The sequence below is a fragment of the Varroa jacobsoni genome, unplaced genomic scaffold (genome assembly GCF_002532875.2).
Source record: "Varroa jacobsoni isolate VJ856 unplaced genomic scaffold, vjacob_1.0 scaffold_1262, whole genome shotgun sequence".
Lineage (NCBI taxonomy): Eukaryota > Metazoa > Arthropoda > Arachnida > Mesostigmata > Varroidae > Varroa > Varroa jacobsoni.
In genome coordinates this window covers 339,352-351,184 of record NW_019214164.1, presented here as the reverse complement: position 1 = coordinate 351,184, position 11,833 = coordinate 339,352, and the positions used below count along the sequence as shown (strand labels likewise).

The 11,833-nt window shown below is 40.4% G+C and overlaps 1 protein-coding gene across 7 annotated transcripts in view; it reads right to left on the bottom strand.

Annotated features, from left to right (window-relative positions):
* Window positions 1-8,445, bottom strand: part of LOC111268142 (uncharacterized) — a 38,909-nt gene extending 30,464 nt beyond the window's left edge. Inside the window, exons 1-5 of one of the 7 annotated variants that reach the window (XR_002685026.2) lie at window positions 7,721-8,445; window positions 6,804-7,421; window positions 6,591-6,647; window positions 5,302-5,340; window positions 4,250-4,594 (exon numbers count right to left, since the gene is read on the bottom strand). The gene's annotated coding sequence lies outside the window, so the exon portion shown is untranslated. Of the gene's footprint in view, window positions 1-556; window positions 2,654-3,438; window positions 3,554-4,249; window positions 5,341-6,590; window positions 6,648-6,803; window positions 7,422-7,720 lie in introns of those variants that run through there. The other 6 variants (XR_002685022.2, XR_002685023.2, XR_002685024.2 and 3 more) reach the window with 6 other exon arrangements.
* Window positions 8,446-11,833: the final 3,388 nt, after the last annotated feature.

Sequence of the window (11,833 nt, the reverse complement as noted above, 5' to 3'; positions counted from 1 at the left end):
AGACACTTCTAGGGACACTTCAAGCCGTATGCATAGGACATGTATCGTTTGATAGGCGATTCGTGTATATCTAGAGCAGACGAGACGAGACGAAACGAATTGGTTAAATTCTGGTCTAAATTATTCATCAATCAATCAATCAATGTGCTTAATGTTTACATTTTTTTCTAATGTCTTAGTTGCCTCTACGGTTTTCCTCTGCCTACAGTAAAATGCTTTTATTATTTATTGTATCGGCAAATTTTGTCAATCTTACGCGCTAATAACAAAAAACGATACTTGATTTATGTTCTTACACTATATAGAACTAAAACAAGGTTAGAGAGTCATTTTTAGATTCTATTCGGAAAATGAGCAACATCATTGTATCAGCGATATTCACAGGTGAAGTGCTAAAACGCACTTTTATTGTTAACGAACCCTCAGCAACAATAACAAGTGACAAGCAATTCAATGTCGTACGAAAATGCCCGTTTTTAACACGTGACTTTTTTTTTTTTCTTAAAAAACAATCATGTCGGCGAAAATACACGGAACGCTCTTAGCTTTACCTCTATTTGTTTCAAAAAAAAAAGTTTCAACGAATTGTCCGATAAAATAATTCATTTCTGGGTTTTTTTCGGATCACTTTTAATAAACTGCCCACCTAAAGATCGCTGACACACTGCTCCGTAATGCCTGCTATTTCGGCTTTGTCTATAAGCGAGTAGTAAATATTTTGAAGGGTATACGAAATCTCAGCTGCCAAGCATTAATTACATAAATATAAAGTGGTAAACGTATAACGTTGACGTGAGCTGCCCATCGAGAAACAATACACGTATGAGCGCCTTTTAGCACAGTGCGTTCATAGTAGTGCCGTACTGAAAGACGAGAAAGCAATGGACGTATATCATGAATGACTCGCATCACATGGGCGAAATATCGTACCTATATATATAATCTTGTCGTGTAAATTGGCACCGTTCGAACTACGACCCCTCGCCTTTTCAGCCAAAGGTTAATTAGTTCAGCACATCGTATATATACATACATATGGAGAAATGGAGCAGAGTGAGGGGTTAAAACTTTTCATGACGCGGTTCTATATCGAGAAGTGAGAGCATACTCCGAAAGTCCCATCAGAACGAAGATAGAATGTCTGGAAAATCTGCAAGGAACGCTGTCAACTACGGGGAAGTACTTTACCGGCGCAGCTAAGGCCGCGAGGTGCCGAGTGCTCCAAACTGTTAGTGATGCAATAACGGTTATTCCTTCACAGACTCCATTTATGCGTCCCATTGTCGGTACAGCAGATGCACCTCGTTTTGCTAGACATGTGATTAGTTCCGAACAGATAGTCTCTGGTAGTTTTTCAGACGAAGACATATCGTACCCGACGATCAAAACACGTAGATGGAACATGTAATCACAATTCGAACTGACGATAAGCACAATAAACTATTGGGTCTATAAGTTGTCGACCGAATAGGCTTTATTGCCAATACTATCAGCCAGATGCGTAGGACTGTATGGGGTGTTTCCGCGAGAAATAATTAACGAAATCTGTAAAGAGAGCTATTTTTTAAAAATATACCCCCGAACGTACTCGTATTTAAAACACTGTTTCGGTTTCAACCGCATATCTACGAGTGGTATAACAAAATTCACATTCTTCTCTACTGACGGGCAAACTTGTTAAAAGGATGGGAGTAGTCTAACGGGTAAACATTTAAATACAAAAATATAATTATATCGTAGTTTTTTCATTAAGTTGGCAATCTGCTCCGCTTATGAAACACGCTGGGGCAGAGAGGTGAGAGAATCGCTTGAGTTACTTAAAATTATAGTGTATCCAGTAACAAAAGAAAATTTCTTCAATAATTATTTGAAAGTTATATGTATCTAAAAGTTAAATTATATGTACCTTCGAAATCACTGGACTATCACACTGAATAAAAATCGCCTTTGCGCCTACTCATAGTACTTTATAAATTGCATTACACATAGTGTTTCTTGTGCCTATACCGAAAAAAAGAAGTTGGAGTAGCCAAACCTCAGGACATGATGTTTCTCCACGTATTATTATTTATTTTCATTGTAAACCTGTGATATAAATGAACTTATTATAATTATGTGTTGAAGCCGTCTATCACAAGCGAGGTTGAATTGATAAAGTCTGCTAAGATGCTGTCGTGTGGGTAGTCGCATCTCGTAGAAAAACCGAGCCGTATCACCACTTCTAGCTCACACCTATGTGGCAATCAGACAACCATCCCGCCTCTCACTATACGAATGGCCGAGCAACATACAATTGCTCTAGCAGTTTTTTAACAGTAAATTACGTACGCCTCGTGTCCGATTTTACTTCACTAACTAAACGGAAACTACTGTGACGGGCATCGTCTTTGACCAGCCTGTAGACAAAAGGCATAGCAATTCTAATGGTATACGGTATATGTACATATGGTTGGGTAACTACAAGGCTGACACATATTGGTAATACGCGCACATGGCTGGATGGATGAATACTTATCTCGTATATACAGATCAGATGGAGCGTACTGTGATGTACACAACGAAAAGGCTATTGCCAGAGAAGCGTTTTGGATTCTCCATAGAATCACCCGATAGCGGCCTTTTTCCACTGTTCGTTCCGTGCGACAATCACTTCCTTAAGAAAAGCGTACCGACACAGAGTAACGTATTTGAGAACCGATATTTAATGGATCGTGCAATGGTTTGTCATTGTATTAATTCTTAGTATATATTTAGTGTACTGTAATATGAAGGTGTGAATCTGTTGTTGAAATAGGCTCTTCGCGATTCGATCAAACGAGAACTAAGTGATCATTGGATGAGTGAAAATGCACGAAATATATAGTTCGACCTGAAGTCGTTTGTTGTGTTGCGTACGCTACGGTATGAAAGGACACGAAGGCCGCTAAAAATGATTAGATAACAATATGGCAATAAGGTAGCTTGGCACTATCTGATTAGAATAATACATCAAGTGATTCTGTCGACGAAGTGTTTGCCAAAATTTGCATTTAATTGGTGCATGACTCCATTCTCCGGCTCCAAGTTTGTTTTAGGTACGTTAGTAACTGAATAACAATGACCCCGCTATCAGATTGTTCGCATTAGTTCATACCTATGTTACTTCAACTAACTACAACAACAACGATCACGCTCCACGTTGAAGTTACGTCATCGAATATATATCATTCCGGCAGTAGATACGGACTAGTACTTTCATTTCGATCAGAAAACAACGTAAACAAACATGGGCGGAGATTAATAGTAAGATCACACCTAATCTCGACAACCCATGTTGATCATGCCTACGACTGCACACGTTATCGTCAACGGCGGCCATTTTAAACGATGCGTCCCACGTCCTTTTTTTTTTCTTTTCTTTAGAAGTAAGTGATGCTCTAATGAGAGCAACATACGCACGGGTATATGACGAGAGTTAGGGGAATTTGCACTCCTGTGGCGCCGGCGTGCTCCATATAGAGAAAGCGTCACCCGAGACGAGTCACCTTTGTGCTTTGCGTCGGACATATCGAACCTAGCATCATCAAGAACGAATAATAACAACAACAACAACAACAACAAAGTTTACAATGTTTTCCGCGGATACCGTATCAACAAAGGCAGTGGCGTCTGTCGGTGGTATCTATCGCACGAACATTGACAACTAGTCGCATGCATCAGCGAAGTTAGTGAAATCTTAGCCTTATATATCCATCCGCGTGTTGACTGGTCGGCTCATGTCTTAGTAAGGCCACAAGCGTCCTATCCAGAGGGCCTAGATAGGACGGTATAAACTTATATAGCTATTTCGAGCTTTGTAAATGGCATCAACCGACAACGTATGCCTAGACGACGGAGACTGGAACAGCGGTTTCATATGGGACGAAGGGTGAATTTAGGGAGGCATCAGGACTTTAGCCGTAGGTACATTGCCTTCGATGTCTGACCCGGGGTCATGATATAAATTTCGGATAGTGGAGCTTGGCTGTTTCGGTCGTGTCGCTTCCTAGGCAACGATATTAAATGCGACAATCAATCCTGTTTAGTAAACTTCAACGAGGTTTCTCTTGTTGTTATAAACCAGGCATACGAAGATGACTTGAAAAAACTTTTCAGCAAAACAACCACCCTCGGTATTTTATAACGTTAATCAACGAATGGGTCAACGAATGCTTTTGAACCCGCCTAGGCAGGCCAGCGGAAATTTCTTCGAAATTGAATAGACATCGGGTAAAACCTAAATTAATATAACAGCTTTATTAGCGTTTATAAAAAGTAAGAATAGCAAATTTTAAATTTGACATGTAAAATTCTATAGCAGTTCTTTTACAGCTTTCGGTTTTTAAAGTTTGACCGAAAATTTTGAAACCTTAAGATCGATGTGCTTGATCAAAGAGAGTATCGGGTGAGCATAGCGCCGTGCATGATGCTATGTAGGACTTGGGTGTTATTCGACTGTTCGAAGAGGTCCGCTTCCGAACCCGAAAGTTTCGCCCAGCAACACTTACGCTACGAGTCAGTGGGCCATTCCTAAACGAAGTTTCCTGCTAGAGCCTGTAGAGCAGTACAGCTGTGCCTATGATGAACAAATAATTCCTATATGAATGGATCATCAAGAACTTAACGAACCAAAACCTAGTAGTAATCTTTTAAATGGTCCAATATGAATGGTTAAGACTACTCTGGCTAACAAATTTCAAACCTATCTATATATCCAATCGCGTTTTGCAGCTACCCAAGCATCTGTTCTCCGATCTGCAATGGATTATTATAAGAATATAGTAACGTCACCCATACCCAGTCCCGTATGTATATTAGCCGCAAAATATGATGAAATCGTTTGGCCACTGTCCTGGATGAACCGAGTATTTCGAGCAGAGCTTTTAGCTGGTTATTCATGCTTCTGCATCACTATAGCAGGAAGTTGTTGAACCAAAGAAATCGCTCTGTATGAACCAGATGTATTAGGTATATACAAGTATAGAAGATGAAGAGTTTTTTTTTTTGAAAACTTTTACACTACAGTACAGATACACTGTTGTTTAATGGAGAATCGATTATTGATGAAATCACTTGCTTCTGAATAGCTGTTACAGTGTGGGCAGTTTTGTTATCGGAAAACACATACCCAGCAAAATTGAACCCAGTTCTAATATCAAACTTGTGTTAAATGTACGATAGCCTTTTCATACGAGCAACTCGTCGTTAATTAAATTAGGAGATCAGACAGTATGATGTCAACTGCGGGTCCTATGATGAACGCCTTAGCGGTTGATATCCTACCCTCCACACTGCCAGTTCCTGCATTCAATTCAAAGGTACCTGAAAGTTTGATGTAAACATTTAGTTTTCAAAGACTCGATTTTCATGCTTTCCACTCGACTCTGGATAAGTAAAAATTATTCTCATTTAGATACCGAGAGTGTGCGAACTTGGGGAGATGTATCCATATTCCCCCAAGTCGTTGAGGAATCAACTTGACCCTTACGCTTCCAGTACGACGATTCCTTCTAGTGTTATTCAGTATTACTGGCAAGTTACTCTTCATACTCGCAATGAGACGTACGGTAAGATCTTTCCTGTTGGTATTAGCTTTGGCGTGAAGCACGGACAGATAGGCGCAAACGCTTCTGCGAACCTCATCCCCAATAGAAACATTCAGGAAAATTCGTCATGCTTCATCTAGATTGTGTTTCGTTTGCTTATATTTTAGCATGTAGCATTCGTAAGCTGATATTGTCGTTTTATCTCCAATTATGTATTTAGCTATTTAGTGCACAAGCATAAAATAGTACTTTGAGTGGGTTTCACGCGATTGTAGACTATGATCTTCGTTCGACGATCTTGGCACGTGGTACAAGGAGCGACGCTACTTGCAACGTGCAATAATGGAAATTCAAAAAGCAGGCTTTTGTGGAGTATTTCTTAGAATAGAGTCAGTGTCAAGATGTCATATTTGAGAGAACCGGTACAAACGCGCATTTCATAAGACTAATGAAGCACAGAAAGCTGCAGACCACGGTGATACCGGTTAAGATTGTGGCTGTAAAAGCTGCTTAGTGAAAATTCTGCTCGCGGTAGCAGCAATAATATTTCACGAATCTTTACAGCCGGAAAGCACGGACCGATGGTTACTTTATATCCTCGTTTAACCAAAGCAAATATCCAGCCTCTTTGCTTAACAAAGTCATCAACAACGCGATTTAGAATGATCAATATTGACCCACTAACGTAGCGACACTCACCATTTCGATGTACCTTTTACTCGTAGCTGTTACCAAATGAAAGCAAAAAAAAAAGAGCTAGTGAACGGGAAGGTACCTAGAAATAAACTTTAATCAATGTCGCTATGTGCAGGGATGTGTTCAATGTAGTCGTGTTCGGAATCAAACATTGGAAAGCATAATAGCGCAGCGTTTGAGAGACATGTCATGTGGCCAGCCTCAAACAAAGATGATGCCAGTAGTACTCTAGCCTCTGTGGTGAACCTATCGATATGTCCTATGTCTGCTCTTAGATACACGACTTATGTCTTTACGTAGTTGTTTATTACCTTAACGATTTATACTTACGCAACATAGATCTTAACTTGATAATCGTAAACCATCGTAGGCTGGCCGGTCTTCAAGCTGAAACATGATTTAAAACGTGCTAGATGGGCATTTTACAGCTATAAAAAATGTTCAGGCAAAATTATTATGTTCGCATTGCTATCCATTACGGTCAACATTAACTTTTCTCTATTTGCGCAGTACTAAATGTATGTGGTAAAAATACTCGCGTACCGTAGATGATAGAGGAACGCACGCGTTTCATCCACGATTGACGTCGTTGCCAACAGTCTGATCAGCGACAGGCAAAATTTTACTCTGGTGGAAAAACTTGCTCAGGAAACGACTAACCTTCCAACATCCTTCTCTCTCCTCCAACGATTTTTCTCCAAAAAGAAAGTAGTCTCTCATAATTGCCATTATGTCACCCGTCAAGGCGTTGCCTTCATGATTCGAGTTGTACGTCCGGTATCGCCGTTAGGCATTCCATCAGATAGACAGATAGATGGCTGGCTGGCTGGCTGGCTGGCTGGCTGGCTGGCTCGTTCCCAGCACGAAACGAAGTCCACTTATGCTATTAGGGGGCCCTAACGGTCGGTAACTCCCAAAGAAATTCGTATATGGCTTACGTGTATCAAAGTTGGCCTATAATGGCTTATGTGCAGACGAAGACGACAGCGCATTGTAGAAAAGTTATTCATATACAGTGGCTTCGTTGCGAGACATACACCTGATAAGGGCAGAAGAGCTTTTTCTCGGCTCAGGTCAAAACAGGTTGATTTGTTTAAGGGAAACATTAACCGGGAACGTCTGGAACGGATCCGTTCCTTTTTTTCCGCGCACTTATCGAACCTGCCCGTTAAATAGAGCAGACGGAAGGCTTAGTGCCTGTGCTCCTTTGAAGCTATTGCTCAAATAGACAAACTTTAAAGACACCTCATTCACAGCTCATTTGGAGCTATTCGAGAAAGTGTCAGAATTGCTCCAAGTTTAACTTGGATCACCCAGAAATCGCTTATATAAATTTTTAATAAGAACATTGAAAAAAAACACAGTTCATCGTTTTCTTTTCGTCACATCCCCATATGCCCAAACAATCACAGGGCCATGTGCATAGAAATATGTGTCCTATGCAGCAGTATCCTACTCACCTGCGAGGTCCGTCGACTTTTGATCAGCTTGCGAGAACTAACGAAATAAAACTTAAAGTGAGTCTACCACAAAATATCGAATCGTGATTCACGTAAAGGCTGCCTTCGTGTTTGACTATCTCTAACTTTTCTGCTCGACCATGGGTTAACTTGTTTTTATCTAACCGTAGCACAACTAGTAAAGTTTAATTGAACGCTTGAAACTTTTCACTTCTTTTCACAACTCAATTTTCATATACATTCGTTCTTCCCTTCGGCTCGTTTCGTTGGTGCTCTCTAATAGTTCAATTGAGTTACGCTAAATAATAGCACATACAACACACTGACTAATGTAATAATGATTTTCTGTGAACTTTTTGCAGATCTCTTTGCCGTTACACCACCTTTGCCGATTCCACAAGTGTGGCGGGTACACTCAGGCCAGCATGTTTTATAGTCGGCGATCAGAGCGCCGCCCGCGGCACTGGTACCAACTAAAGAACATACGACGCCAAGAAAACGAAGACCGCCAGCAAGCTAACGAAAGAGTTTTGCTAGCGTTTTTCTACTAGCGGACCAACCTATAGGAAAAAGGGCCGATGGCTGCAACCAGCATGGCGCGACGTGCTTGAAGATGACGACGCCGACAAATAGGGTGACTACAGAGAAACCGATGTGGCAGTGTCCGAACCGCAATCCACGCATCCTATATCGTAGACGTGTCTTAACGACTGGGAAATAAACACCGGCACAAATAGCCTACCATCATAGGCAACAGTGCATCTCTCCTTGAGAAACTTGGTTCATACTATTTTTCAGGGCTATGATTACTATCATCAACATCGTGAAAATATGATAATTAATCTTTTTTTTATGTCGCTCTCATCATATATTTATACGACGTCACTATACGAACGCATGTGTGACCGGTAGACTGAATGGGAAACGAGTTCAAAATTGGGTGAATACTTGAGAAGAAGAGAGATATGTACAACTCTAGCCCATAAGCACAGTTGATATGAGATTCACATTTGCCCAGTGATGAAGATAGGAGACTCATATTTGCGCAAATCAACAGAGATGTTTGTTTTTCGTTAGCTTTTTTTGCGTTCATTGTTTAGAAATTACCTAAATAACGAAACAAAATGCGCGAACGGCCCGTTTCGGATTTAGGCCACTCTGCGCGTCATTAGTTCCAGTAGCAAACACGTTATTTCTGAAGACAAGCCTTATGCATGACAGATAACAGTACTACCCTCGTTCAAACAACATCCCAATACCATGGTCGTCCTCCGGGTTGCCTATAGAGGGCAGTGTGACTTTTTAAGCAAACAAGTCGAATTCGTTATCTTGCTCAATTCGGACTCGCCTTGACTTGTTACCACATTGTTTGTCTCGTCGCTGGAATGCTTTCGATAATCTTAGTATCACAGCTACTCCAGTAATCACATCTGAAAGAAACGCTACAGCTGCTCCTTAGGGGACCGAATTTGGAACTCTGTACGTTAGCCAGAGTCACTGATAACTGAACCGTGTCAAGGTGCATTAGTAAACACATATTCTCGATTCTATCTAATTTAAACTCAGGCAATTTAAGCTCAGGTAAAATGACGGAATTATGAGTATACAATAAATATAGTGCTTAGTTGAAATCGTTAACCAAATGGGGAACGAGCTTCAACGCACATATCGTTTTACTCACATATCAGTGGGCCTGGGATGAAGCCCACAAGTACAATCTAGAACCAGGCAATTTACAGTTTTTTTGAGGAAGTCGGTTCGATAAAGTCCTAGAAAACGTAATCGGAAGTTAGGTTCCCTAGCGGAGGAAATGGATGTGCATGTCGGGCCCAAAATTGTTTCATTTTCTTTTGTTACATGTGACCTTTTTCTCTTGTAGGAAACAAACTCAGTTAATGAATGTAACCTCATTCAAAATTTCCAGAACTGCGAAAGACCTTCAGCATTTTACAGTGGGTCCGGGGGGCAGCTCTTGAGATCGAGCGTCCATTATTACTCTGCGAGTGTGTTTATAAAATATATTAAAATACACAAACCCCCAAAACATCTATTAACTGCTGCAACTAAAGACTAGTGTATATACAGTGCCAGTGATGTCGATAGGTGTAGGTGTTTTCTACCGTCTGTAGGTGCGCATCGGTGATCTCACTTCTTCCTAATCGCATAGGGCACAAAATAGAAGACACGGTTTATTTTGGCTCCTTTGTAACTCTCAACAATGATTCTATGCTATCCTTTAATGTAAATCAGTAAACTGTCATCTTATATGAAAAATAATAAGTATATGCTAAGTTCCGCTATCTTCGAGGACCTTTTTGATCTCCGAATGGACTGCACCGTATAGAAGTCACATTCCTTTTTGCTTTTACAAAGTTTTCAGATACTAGAATATATTGTGCGCCGATTCAGCGTTTAAATATAAACAGATTTGTATCTCAAACAGATGTCCTTACTAGATAGGCATCATGCTGGCCGGCCCAGAGGATTATTTATATTATGCTTTTTTTTTCTAATCTGCGTCACTTATCGTCTGCTAACGACGGTTCAAGACAACCGTAAGGAAATTTAAAAACTCTATTTAAGAGATTGCAAGACGTTTCGCCGGGCGGACGCCTAACACAAACTTGCTTTCGGGAAATCGCTACGCTTAACACACCCTACTGAGTGTTTACCCATTAAGTTTGAACAGACGTACCCTTCCAATTGGTTTCCAGTTTTCCTTTATACGCACCAGGTTGAACTTCCGAAAAGTATATGAAGTCTGACGTACTGAATAGTGAGACTGCCCCTGTTGGGCAGGGAAGTTATGACGATTGGTTTTTCGCAGTCACAGCAAAGTGCAAGTCTTACAGAGCGAAATAATTGCCATTGGAGCTGCATCTACTTGGCAAATGTATTCATATTAGTCTTACTGCCTAATTTATGTACGTGCAAAGCGCTGTCAAAGCTCAACCCGTACCCCATTTTTATTTTATTATATCCATATAAGCCAGTCGTAAAGGTTATTAAAACTACATAATATTTCATTTTCGTTACAACTTCTCCGTCACGTACAAAGTATTTATAAAATTTTTTAGTGATTTTTATATCACGTAATAGCAGTCTTTCCGTAGTATCAAAAAAGGCATTACCCTTCGATACGGTTCCTACTCTACGTATCTACGTCTAGATACAAAGGATAAAACGATTTCGGTATTATTTTTCGTGTTCGACACTTAACCTGTTAGACCCTACTTCGGACGGCTGGGTCCCAACACGAAACAAATGGTAATTAACAGCGAATTTTTGGATTAAGAAGGCCAATACATTACCCATTGCGCTATCACGGGAATATACGTTTTTAAAAAAAAATATTGAGAGCTTCTATTAATAAGGGGTGGCGCGATGTTTCGTAACTCACTCCTTTTCCCTCGAGTCAACTTATCATACGCCGAAAGTGATTTCATATTTTCTTCGTCCGCTTGCATCTGCCTGGCTTCGGTAGATCATTGTTTGTATTAGGAAAACGGCCAATAATAACCCAACTGGGTTGTTAAATTTAAAATCTGCGCGAAACTAGGGCTGGTTTAGGCTTTTACGTCACTTGTATGGCACGTAAGGGAAGAAGTAATTTAGAAGATTTCGCTGGCTCTAATAGGGTTTGACTAACCGTGGAAGGATGGAGAAGGGGCTAATTACCTGACAGTCGCTTGCACTGGTACCCGGCTTAGATCGGAAAGAAGCTATTTTACTGAGGCTGCCTTAAATAATCTAGTAAAATTCTAAACAAATGACACGGAGACAGAAATGAGAAGCGGACGAAAGTGGCGTAAGGAGTCAAATTAGAGCGGAAAGTAGTGCCATCTATGGTGTTTCGTTGGATTTACGATTGCATTGATCAGCAGAAAAGGCAAATGTTTAAAATTTTAGCAGTCGGTGTGCTATTTATGTGATATGGAGATGCTTATCGGTATTGGACAAGCATCTTTTAAGGCCGGTTTAGATGGCCTTAAGTAATAAAGGCTTGTTAAGGAATACAGTAGTACAGTTTAAACATGAATTCTTGTCTGCTCTGTTTTCAAACGTGGAGCTTAAAATATGCATTAACTGATACGACAGTTGCAAAAATGGCAT